Source organism: Brachyhypopomus gauderio, chromosome 5, assembly GCF_052324685.1.
Source record: "Brachyhypopomus gauderio isolate BG-103 chromosome 5, BGAUD_0.2, whole genome shotgun sequence".
NCBI lineage: Eukaryota > Metazoa > Chordata > Actinopteri > Gymnotiformes > Hypopomidae > Brachyhypopomus > Brachyhypopomus gauderio.
Window position 1 is genome coordinate 26,785,147 of NC_135215.1, and position 12,500 is coordinate 26,797,646.

General features: G+C 47.1%; 1 protein-coding gene across 1 annotated transcript in view; it reads left to right on the top strand.

Moving 5' to 3' along the window:
* The first annotated feature begins 731 nt into the window (after positions 1-731).
* The window catches only part of LOC143514953 (ankyrin repeat and sterile alpha motif domain-containing protein 1B-like), a 98,911-nt gene continuing 87,142 nt past the window's right edge, over positions 732-12,500 (top strand). The window contains exon 1 of the mRNA XM_077006781.1: positions 732-854. The gene's annotated coding sequence lies outside the window, so the exon portion shown is untranslated. The remainder of the gene's footprint in view (positions 855-12,500) is intronic.

The following is a 12,500-nucleotide window of genomic DNA, read 5'->3' on the forward strand; positions in this document are numbered from 1 at the left end:
CCGACTGAAAGTTTTACAATAGTCTAATTCATTAACTAGCTAAGTGACCTTATGTCATAGTACATGTCCTTCATATTTTGCAGCGATATTTCATTAAAATCGATATAACAAATGGGCCACCGCAACAAAGCCCCGTCTCACCGAGCCCTCATCCCTCTCTTCCACGCCCAAACGGAGTAGCCTCGTCCGCGTAACGGAAGCGTATACACACGAGAGAGAGAGAGAGAGAGAGAGAGAGAGAGAGAGAGAGAGAGGAGAGAGAGAGGAGAGAGAGAAGGCTGGGATGCGAGACCCGCTCTGTCCGTACAACGCGGCACGAGTAGCGAACGGAGAGCGACGCGTCGGCGCTGCGCGAGCGCGAGAGTGACCGCGAGCGTCAGAGCGATAACGGATCGGAGGGTCCGGTAAGACCGCGTCTCCAGGCAACCGGCCCGTCTAGAGGGCTTTCCTCCTCTCCGCCGGGCTGCACCAGGACCCTGTAACAACCGCTATTTGCAGCGCTTCATTCCATGATATCGTGGCGGTATGGACCGACAAATTCACTGAACCGTCCCTCAGCTACGCGAGCACAACAAGAGAACCGGGAGGGGGGGCGTCCGAACCGCCGCGCCACTCGCAACCTTCATTAGAAACCACAGAATGGTCTCGCACCAGATAATGGGCCAGTGAAGGGGGGACACACACGCTGTTTTCTGTTTGGATCTGCCGGTGCTGTAAGTTGGGGATGGGGAAGGAGCAGGACCTGCTGGAGGCGGCGCGCACGGGCAATGTGGTTCTGGTGGACAAACTACTGAGCGGTAAAAAAGGATTACTGGGCTCGAGCTCCGGGGCGATCCCTCTCCTGGTTTACTCAGGTACGTAAACAAAACACCAAGATGTCCTCGGCGAACTTTTTATTCATGGGTCTGTGTTCTGAAGTTGGGTTTGATACGGGTCTTGATAGTTTCAGTAATCTTGGTAGTGTATGGACGAATAACGACCCATTGCAGTAGCTCATGTTAATATGTTGCACACACCCACTCGGCATTCCCGACCTACTCAGTCTTGGACTCCTCATCCCACCCGAGACACCAGATGACACCCGCCCGCTCTCTGGGTCTCGCCCGTCTCCTGCTAACGTGGTGTGGATGACAGCTGTCAAACATGTGTACAAGTTTTGCCCCGAGTGTGAAATGCCCCCGGGGATGTCCTCTGACCACGCTATTCCGTGCCTCGTCTGGTGGCGGGTGTGTGAATCTGCTGGTTCCTGCGAAATTGAAAAAAAAAAAAAAAACATTAGAATCACATTTCACATACCCCCCAAAAATAACTGACTAGTCCAAATATCCCGTTTGATTACAGCGGCCTGGGCAATGGGACGTTTTCGGATACAGACTCGTGAACAAATCTATTCATAATGACTGCAACCAATACTTATTCGGAAACTTTCACGAACCCATTTTGGCGATAGAAATGGGGAAAAGATCTTCACACCGGGTTCCTCCACTCTTCACGTCCAGTTAGGGTCAGCCTGCAGGGTGATTGATCAAAGGCACGCGCTCATGCGCGTTCGGCGAGTACCCGGACAGGCGGCTAAGGCGGAGACTAACGAGAGCATAAATAGCAACGCATTTCCACCACCGAAACGTAAAATAAAGACAACTGTTGTGCTCCGGGAGGGAGATATATGTGCGGTGGGGGAGGGGTGTCTGGGATCCGCATGCCTTCTTGGCTGTGTGTGCGAGCGAGCAAGGCCAGTGAGAGAAAGAAAGGCTTCCAGCGAGTCATTCACACAGCAGCCCTAACGCTGAGATCTCCTCCAGCTGAAAATGCACTGAGTGCGTTTCTGTGTTTGTCCTGTGCACAAAGACACACTCTCCTCAATCAGGCCCGAGTCCCCTCATCACGCTCGCCTCGTCATCTAGATGCCTTGTTTCTTTGTTTGTTTTGTTTCCCCTGGTGCATGACTCTGCTAGACGTTGTGTGTCTTTGTTCGTCAGCCTGCCCTGGGCTCCTTGTGCTGGTAGACTGCAGGGATGTGCTGGATACTGGCTGTGTTTAGTCATTTATTCAGCACTCAGGCCTGTGCTACAGTAGACAGTGGGTGGTCTGTTTCGCTCCATCTGCACACGTGCTGTCCTCTCATCTGTCTCCGTCTCTCTCACTCTCACTCTCCATCAAGAGTGCACAGAAGGATTTGATGGGGCCCGAGGAGGATACTCCTGCCTGGCTTTATCGAGCCTGTATGTGGGAGTTTGTGAGAGAGGTCAGAGGTCACATGCCCATGGAATTTGAGATTGTGTATCCCACCTTGAGGTCGCCAAAGGTTTCACAGGAAATACCAAGGCAATGAATCACTGTGCCATCTCTCTCCCTCTCATGCACGCAGACGCGGACGCCCCCCCCCCCCCCGATGCATCGATGGCCATAGCGTCAATACTTTGTGCCTGCATAGTCCTAATGGATCATTGCATCAATAATGGGAGAGAGCTGCTGCAGGACTGGACACTGTGTCCTGGATCAGTACCAGTTCGTTAGACGCTGCTCTATCATCACTTTAATATACGCCACCACCAACATTCAGCAGTGTGTATAATGATGGTCCAAGATTACATAATCCACAGACCTACATGGAGTTGAGTTTATGCTGATGCAACATGCCTAATTTCTGAATTTAAAAGGCCTTTTGTTTTGAGGCAGAGGGTAGGCTGAGACTCAAGTCTGTTCAAGTCTCTGTCTCTCTTACTGCTTTTCAACCAATAAAGTGCTGGTGCTTGTTCCCGAGACCCAGAGAGCCTTTTAAGAACAGATCTGCGTTTCCACCGATTTGTGATCCCAGTGATTGTGTTTGGATGTGACAATTCCATCATCCGTAAACAAACAGAAGACTTCTTTTAAGCTACATGGTGGACGTTTATCTTGAATTTCTCACAAAGACCATATCACAAATAATTTGTTTGTTTTTTCCATGGACTACTGATGAATCGTTACTGCTGATTTTGCACAGGTTCTCATGATTGTTGTAAATGGCAGGAAAGCAGGATTAACAGCTAACAAGGCAACTCGTGGACCCCATCCTTCAGCCACTTGCATCGCAGGTTTGTTGGTTCCGGACCAGCGAGAATGTTTCAGTATCAGAACCTGTGCTTTTGTAGTGGAAAAGCATGGCCTGGTTTGGGGTTCTGGCATGAGCGTTGGCACCATCCTGTGTGACAAGCCAGGGAAGAAAGTTTTTGTCATATTGTTCTGAAATCATTTGTCTTAGATGTGCAGCAGACTGCTCGATTGTGACACAGCAGATTTTGGGTACAAAGTCGACTTCAGCCGAAACTGGTGCCTGTGGTGCCGTGACCCAAATCAACATCAGTTGTCCAACTTGTGTGTTGCTGTAGAGAAGGAAAGGTCAGAGAGAGGTAGGTGCTTGAAGGTTAGCTAAAAAGTGAAAGCGTGCTCTCTCTCTCTCAGAGAGAATAAAGACCTGAGCTTCACTAAAGGCTTGAACTCATTTTCTTCTTTCTTAGGTTAGAGGCAAATCTTTGAAAAAATAAAAAAAATCCTCAGGTAGAGAAAGATGTTTGTGAGGGAACCCACAAGCTATCTTCAGACATGATGCTTCTAGTAGAAAAGTAGAAGATGGAAAAAAAAATCTACTTACATTTTGTTGTATGGTGGGATGGTGGGATGAAGTGGCATCCCTGATATAATCCCAGAATATTGAACTCAAATGAGCCCATTCTTAGTCCCAGTGTGTACCAGAAGACTGGATGCAACACGCAGCTGTGCAGCTGTAGTTCATTCTGTACTCTTGCGATAAGCACTCAGCATTGGGCCACAGGCCTTTTTTTTAGACTGTACTTTCAGCACTGCTGAAAGGCAAAGTATTCTTGGTTCTAGCACGTGCTTTGCATGGCTGAGTCATTTGTGCACATCTATATCCATCAAGAGAGGCAGATTCGAATACAACCTTGTTTCTGGTTTTAAATATTGTCTATACTTTCCTGCCATTGACCATTTCTTTATACATACTCCAATTCAAACAGACACATTTCCATTACCATATTCAGTTGTGCTATTGCCAAGGTGCATGTGTATATAGGCAGAAATAATAATCATATGTAATAATTGTCGATATAAGCTCTTAAGAATGAGTTAACAAAAATAGAAGCTGCCAGCTTGCAGAGTAATAGTAGACCGTTATGAAGCAGTGAAGCCAAGACTAACAGATCCAGGTGCGACTCTGTTCCGCCAGTTCTGTGAACAAGGCTCCAAGTATCCCAGCCAAATTGGGCCCAATTCCACTGAGTTCAGCTGTGGAAGACTGGCTGGAGCTAACAGTGACTGGCTCTAGCACTGCTGGAACGGACCACGGGTGCCCATGCTTGGTCTCTGTGCACACGTTTAGGAACGTAACATCTAACATAACATCTAAACACCAAGCTATCAGACTCACGTGCATCACGGGAACCTTTGGCATGTAAGGTGAATATATGTAGTCGTTTGTGAGGAGATATATTAACGAGATGGCGTGGTGTTCCTGCGTGTGTAAGCCAGCCGTCTCTGGGCTCTGTTACCAGCTCTCTGCATGATGTAATGCTTAAAGCGGGTGGATGACTGTTGAGCTGATCGTTAGATATCTCAGATTTCTCCGCGTCCGTGGCAGTGGTGGAGAGAGTGCATCGTTGTGTTCCCCTCCCCCGTCACCATCTGATCTTTCTTTCTTGGGAGCAGCTGGTTTTCTCCGCGTCTGCTGCTTTCTGCCGTGATCGGGGCATGAGATCTAGGGACGTCTGTGCGTGGTGTCCCGTCTGAGGGCCAGAGTCAGTGTCTGGGGCAGCGGGCGTGTGGAGGCGTGGACGCGGGGTGGGTTGCTGCCTGCTTCAGCACGTGTCTGGGGATTTAGAGTGATGCGTGCTCCGGACACGTCCGAGTCCGGCACTCATGTGGACTCCTGTGTGGATGTATAATGCCACCAGGCTCCTGTGGAGTTCACTGAGGAGATGGTGGGTTTTGATCCTGTATGCTGCCTGAAAGATGCCGACAGAAATGTCGATTTTCACTAGTGATTCTAGTCCAGTTGCTCTACTGAAATCAGCTCAGTGGGATTTTTGTTTAATAAAAGTGCATATACTGCAATGCTTAAGCCTCCCAATATATTAGCTTTTATCTCAGTGCATGTATATTTTAATGTGTAGGCTTGCACCGCACTATTGAGAGGAAAGGTATTCTGTGTCCTGAATTCTGATCCTCATTAAAAAAAAATTTTTTTGCCCTGTTTAGGTTAGATGTCTCGTTAGGTTAGGTGCCTCATTGGCATGGTTTTAGTAGCACATTAAGCATGTGCTGCTGCCCTTTGTGAGTGGGTGATTGCAGGCTGAGTCCATTGTCACCAAGCAGGAATCTGACCTCTGTATTATGAAGTGTGAGACCGAAGTGTGTTCCAACTGCACTGCTGGAGACGGTGAACAAGAGCTTACCCTGTGTCACACTCTGGCCCCGCCCAACTGGCCATGCCAACACCAACGTGGCCCTACCAATTCCTGCAACACACCTCTGGGGTTTTATGCTTATTTCTGGAGTTTGTGCAGAATGAATGAATATGGGGAAAATGTAGTTTTCCAGCATAGGAACAAGAAGGCAATTGAGGCACACAGGTCATACCATGTAGGATTAACCCTCACTCTAGCCTCACAGATTATACCATGCAGGATTAACCCTCACTCTAGCCTCACAGGTCATACCACACAGGATTAACCCTCACTCTAGCCTCACAAATTATACCACGCAGGATTAACCCTCAATCTAGCCTCACAGATCATACCATGCAGGATTATCCCTCACTCTAGCCTCACAGGTCATACAATACAGGATTAACCCTCACTCTAGCCTCACAGATTATACCATGCAGGATTAACCCTCACTCTAGCCTCACAGGTTATACCTCACAGGATTAACCCTCAGTCTAGCCTCACAGATCGTACCATCCAGGATTAACCCTCACTCTAGCCTCACAGGTCATACCACGCAGGATTAACCCTCACTCTAGCCTCACAGATCATACCATGCAGGATTAACCCTCACTCTAGCCTCACAGATTATACCACGCAGGATTAACCCTCACTCTAGCCTCACAGATCATACCATGCAGGATTAACCCTCACTCTAGCCTCACAGATCATACCACGCAGGATTAACCCTCAATCTAGCCTCACAGATTATACCACGCAGGATTAACCCTCAATCTAGCCTCACAGATCATACCATGCAGGATTAACCCTCACTCTAGCCTCATAGATTATACCACACAGGATTAGCCCTCACTCTAGCCTCATAGATTATACCATGCAGGATTAACCCTCACTCTAGCCTCATAGGTCATACTATGCAGGATTAACCCTCACACATGCATCACATATTATTATACCATACAGGATTAACCCTCACTCTAGCCTCACAGATCATACCATGCAGGATTAACCCTCACTCTAGCCTCACAGATCATACCATGCAGGATTAACCCTCAGTCTAGCCTCACAGATTATACCACACAGGATTAACCCTCACTCTAGCCTCACAGATCATACCATGCAGGATTAACCCTCACTCTAGCCTCACAGATTATACCATGCAGGATTAACCCTCACTCTAGCCTCACAGATCATACCACGCAGGATTTACCCTCACTCTAGCCTCACAGATTATACCATGCAGGATTAACCCTCACTCTAGCCTCTCTATAACGCAGGGCGTACAGATCGGTACACACTGCGTTATGAAACGAAGGGGAACGTGAACCCAAATGCCGTATGAAAACCAATCTGCATGCACATAAAAACACACACACACACCGAAGCAAAACGAAACTAAAATAGACGCGGAAAACTCAACGCGTAAACGAAACTCAACCGTCTAGGCACGGGAGGAATAAATAACCAAGGCAACAGAAATAACGCGGAAGTATTACAATGCGTGAAAACGCAACAAAGGACTCCAGGGGAAGACTGGACACAGGCAAACGCCGCAACAAAACAAAACCTTTCCCAAAAATAAAAGAGTAACTGACAGGAAGAGATAAAGCTGGAGGAAAACTTGAGAAGGGCCAGAAGTGGCGCAGGAGGTAGATACTCGAATAAGTGACAGGTAAGTAAGAGAGATAAAGGTGATGAGACACCTTGTAACGACACGCAACACTAGAGAAGAGACAAGAGAGAGAGAAGGCTGAGACCGTGACGGCAAGACACCAAAACGAATCAGCAGTGATCCACTTCACCAAGCTTCCTTAAGAAGCCTTAGAAACGGCTGAAACGGATCAGCGCTGATTGCGCCCAGCTAGTCTAGGACTGACTCGGGTGCCTCTTCTGGAGGTAGAAGGTGTGGCATCCGAGCCAGCCCTGACACTCACAGACCACACCATGCAGGATTAACCCTCAGTCTAGCCTCACAGATTATACCACACAGGATTAACCCTCACTCTAGCCTCACAGATCATACCATGCAGGATTAACCCTCACTCTAGCCTCACAGATTATACCATGCAGGATTAACCCTCACTCTAGCCTCACAGATCATACCACGCAGGATTTACCTTCACTCTAGCCTCACAGATTATACCATGCAGGATTAACCCTCACTCTAGCCTCACAGACCATACCATGCAGGATTAATCCTCACTCTAGCCTCACAGATCATACCACGCAGGATTAATCCTCACTCTAGCCTCACAGATCATACCACGCAGGATTAACCCTCACTCTAGCCTCACAGATCATACCATGCAGGAGTAACCCTCACTCTAACTGCACAAGTCACCATACGGGCTAGCATGTACAGTAGCTGGGTTCCAGCCTTGTTCTGTGCAGTTCATATAGTCAGATCATAGCACAAGAAGTGAGAAGCCCCCCATTCTATGGCCTGGGAGAACCTCTAGGATGGGATGAAAAAGACAGAGGGAAGGTGGACGAGTGGCAGAGAGATCAAGATGCGGGGGAAGGGGAGACAGAGAGAGGGGGAGGAAGGAGAAGAAAGGAATAAAACACTTAAGAGGAAAGAAAGCAGAGAAAACAGGGGGAGGTGTACTCAGGGTCAGGGATCACCTGTGAGGAATGCGATCACTGTATGAGTGTGTGTGTGCGTGAGAGAGACGTGTTGTGAGAGTCACCAGGAGTTAGAGTTAGAACCTAGGGTTAGACTTAGGGTTAGAGTTTAGTTAGACTTAGGGTTAGAGTTTAGTTAGGGTTAGGGTTAGAACCTAGGTTTAGAGTTAGGGTTAGAGTTAAGGTTAGGGTAAGCCAACTTAGTTTGCTCTGCATCCTTTTCAGCAGGTAAGTGAGACTGTCAGAACATCCAAACCCAGAATACACTGCTGCTGGCACCTCTCCATTGCCAGTGGTGTTTCCTGTTTCAGAGCAGGGTGACCCCCCCCCCCCAACTCTGTATTAATGCCATGCGGATCAGTTCAGTGCATCAGTTGTAAAATTTTGATGTCATTTGTACTAAGAAACTGTCTAATCAGTAAAAGTGTTTTGAGTTGTTTAGGCATGAACTGTCTCATCCTATTAGAGGCTGCTTGAGCCATATATTAATGAGAGGAATCATAGCACGTGGTGTTAGAAACGTGGTGCATGTCATGTTAGTAACATTCGACTAACATATAGTCAAATAGCGAAATGTTACCTTGCAGTTTGTAACTGACAGCCATGTTTTGAAGGTGAGAGGTGAGAGGAGCTGACTGCTCTCATGAGTACATCACACAGCCAGAAGAAGAGGCTGTTTGGGAATATTTAAGTCAAACCTTCACACACGACCTGAATGTTGAAGGTTTATGTTCTCAGCCTGTGCATACAAGTCTATGACCATTTTAATAAGAGTTCACACTCTACAATAAGAGATTTAGAGTCCATGCTGTGACCTCAGCAGTGGAAAAGAACATTCTTGTCCCAGCATTTTGCTTTATTTACACCCATGGCTTTCTCTCTCTCTCTCTCTCTCTCTCTCTCTCTCTCTCTTTCTCTCTCTCTCTCCCAGCCTATCTTCATGCCTGAAATGAAAACACATGATCCAGTAGGGGCCATCTCTGCTCTTTGTGCTGTCCTTCTCTCTCTACCCTCTCTCACACACACACACACACACACACACACACACACACACACACACACACACACACACACACACACACACACACACACCCAGACACACTTACTCTATCTTTGCTGGCATTTGACAATGACGTGTGACGAAGTGCAAGGAATCGTGGGAATAGGAAATTCCTTCTGCTCCGGGGGGAATACGTGCTTAAAACAGTTAACACCAAGTGACTGGATTAACCCACTGAGCAGTGAGTCAAGCACTGGCTGATGGTCAGTGCCAGTGGGTGAGTGACCTCTAATGACCTGAGATAGTCTGGACATGCTACCAAACACTGCAGCCTTGGTCTTGTTTACAGTATAATTTGTGTATGAGGCCAGTATTCATTTGCAGCGGGGATCGAGAGTGTGTGCACATGTTTGTGTGTGTGGGTGAGTGCGTGCACATGTGTGTGTGTGTGTGTGTGTGTGTGCGGGTGAGTGTGTGTCGGGAGGGCGGTGATGACAGACCAGGGCTCCAGCGTTGTGCCAGGTTGTTCCTACACAGCCTCACTCAGACAGCTGCTGCCCGGCCCATGCTGAAGAGACTGATGAAGTACATGTCATTTCAATAACTTTACCAGTGCAGCTAATGTATAGCTGTGTGTGTCATCACAATCATATTTCTGATAATGTTTAGTGTAACGTGTAATTACTCAGTAATTGAATCCTTCAGTGTACACCCCTCTGCTGAACGGCTTTACTCTGCCTCTCACACACACACTCACAAATCCTACAAATAAGGACGTGGAGAATCAACTCAGTGAGTGTGTGACTCAGCAAGCAATGTCTGTCATCCCTGATGTGTGTGAGTGTGTGAGAGTGTGTGTCTGCCTGTGCATGCATACTCAACTGAACTCAAACTACAGAGACACGTGTATGTATGAGACAAGTGTACATATGTGTGTGTGCGTGTATAGAATCTATAGACAGCAGGAATTTGAGGTGTGTATGTGTGTGTGTGTGTGTGTGTGTGTGTGTGTGTGTGTGTGTGTGTGTGTGTGTGTGTGTGTGTGTGTGTGTGTGTGTGTGTGTGTGAAGGGGGGGATTACAGTGGATTACATGTATGAGACAAGTGTACATATCTGTGTGTGTGCATGTATAGAATCTATAGACAGCAGGTATTTGTGGGTGTGTCTGTGTGTGTGTGTGTGTTGGGGGGGCATTGCAGTGGCAAATTTAGCATATTACTATTGAAAAATACATTTTGATTTTATGTTGATTGATAGGATAAATATAGGAATCAATTCCAGAATGTCACCCTGTAGTTGTGCAGTGTTTTTGAATAGTGGTCCTTCAATAGTCTAGTAATCTTTCCATTTAGGTGAGCCTTACTCTTCTCAGGATATATAAAGTAGCATACGGACCAGCGGCCTGAGATAGCTACACCTGTGGGCTCCATATGTCTGTAGTCAACAGTGCACAAGAGCTTTCTGTCCTCAGTGAGTGACAAGACCCCTCTCTGTCAGTAAACACCCAAGCAAGCCAACCAAGGGCATCCACTGGGTCACATGACCAGGAACGACCAGTTAGCACTTTCCGTGAAACACATTTGGCCAGTGATGTTGGGTGAGCAGCACATGGTGACAGGTTAGCTGCATGTCACAGAGGACACCATCACTCTCCCTGGAATCTCCTGTCTCACCTAAGGATGATGGCTGGCCATTTACACAGGATAAAGGTTAATATTATACATAACCTAGTCAGCTATTATTATAATCCTGTTATTGTATAGAATAAATAAGCATTATTGTGTTTATCTGTGTGTCTATGTACGTCTGTGTGTTTATCGTCGCCCACATCACAAGACGAGCGGCACATAATGAACTATGTTGTTCACTCTACCCAGCTGAAAGAACTCTCATGTCTCTCTCCACACCTAATGTCATTCTAGATTTGATTCTAGATAGACATTCTAGATAGTAGTGCTTTAGTCTGTGTGTGTCCTCCAAGATATAGAGGGCTGTAACCACTTAGCCCAGATGTTACAAATGAGCTTTTCTAAACTGTCCCTCGTGCATGCACAAAAGCAAATACGCACATGTAAGTACACACACACACGATGAGTATGTGTGCTTCCTGTCTGGTATATCTCCTGTTTGGGCTTGTGCGTGTCTCTGCGAGGGAGTTTCGTGTGTGTGTGTGTGTGTGTGTGTGTGTGTGTGTTGACGTGCGGGCTGATGGGACAAGCTGAAGGATGAGGCACTCTTCATTCACCTCACTAATTGAGCACCTTTTTGTGTGGCTGCTACTGATGGAGATGCAGTGTGGGCAGTGGGGACAGGAAGTGAATTACAACCATTGGCAGCTCTGTAAGCCACAAATTTGCGACACAGGCCCATGGCGTGATCTGCACACACACACACAAACACACACACACCTCCCCACAGAGCAAACTCTAAACACTGTGATGAAAAGGCGAACCTGTCTTCTGCTGCGTGGAGCCAGTGAGTGAACGTTTGGAGCTCACCTCAGAAAACACCTCCAGGAGGGTCAACACAGGGTCCTTCAGCAGTGAAACCTCCAGGAGGGTCAACACAGGGTCCTTCAGCAATGGATCTCTGGATCTCTGGTTTTGTTACCCCTGTTGCTCCTTGCAAAGGGACAGAACGATGTGCAGGTTTTAAAAAGGCACTGCTAACGCTGCTAGCATTTGTCACTGGAATGGTATCACCACTATGTGTAGATGTCAGGTTAACGTATTTAACATCACCAATAAGTTGTGCACTGCGCTTGTGTGTTCCAACGGTGTGGCTGTGGGATTAGTAATCAGACACGTCTGTATCCGGTGTCATGACCCGAGTGCCTGACATCATCTCCACTCCATTATCTTTGCATTAAAGAAATAAGATCAAATATCAGACAGCTGTAGCTTCATTTTAGCTTCCTTCATTGTGTTCATGTCCATTCTGCAGGTCTGTACCATGTATTAGCTATTAGTACATTTGATATTTTTTTGGCTATTTTGTTGCACGGCACTATAAACATAAATGCTTCACATATCCTGGTGTTAAGTGAGAGCAGAGACAAATATAGAGGTCAAATATAAAAGACGCTGGTATTAAGGAGATCTGCGCAGCTTCAGTTCAAACCTGACTGCAGGTTCTCCAACGTCTACATGCGGACCCTTCCTGCCCCCAGCTCACAGCCGCAACATAGCTGGCTTTGAGCTTCTATATAGGAAGAAAGCGAGAGCTTCATTTATCCCCAAGGGGAACTTTCTGACAGGTGAAACAAATCAGGCGATTAAATATCTGTTTGAAAGTGCGTCGTACTCTACCAGAGACACCTTAGACATTCTGGTTTGTTCTGCCTTCAGAGTAATGACATTGTCACACACTTCAGTCTGCAGGGGAGTGAAACACAGGGTTTAAAAAAATTTATAGCAGTGGTGGTAAAAAG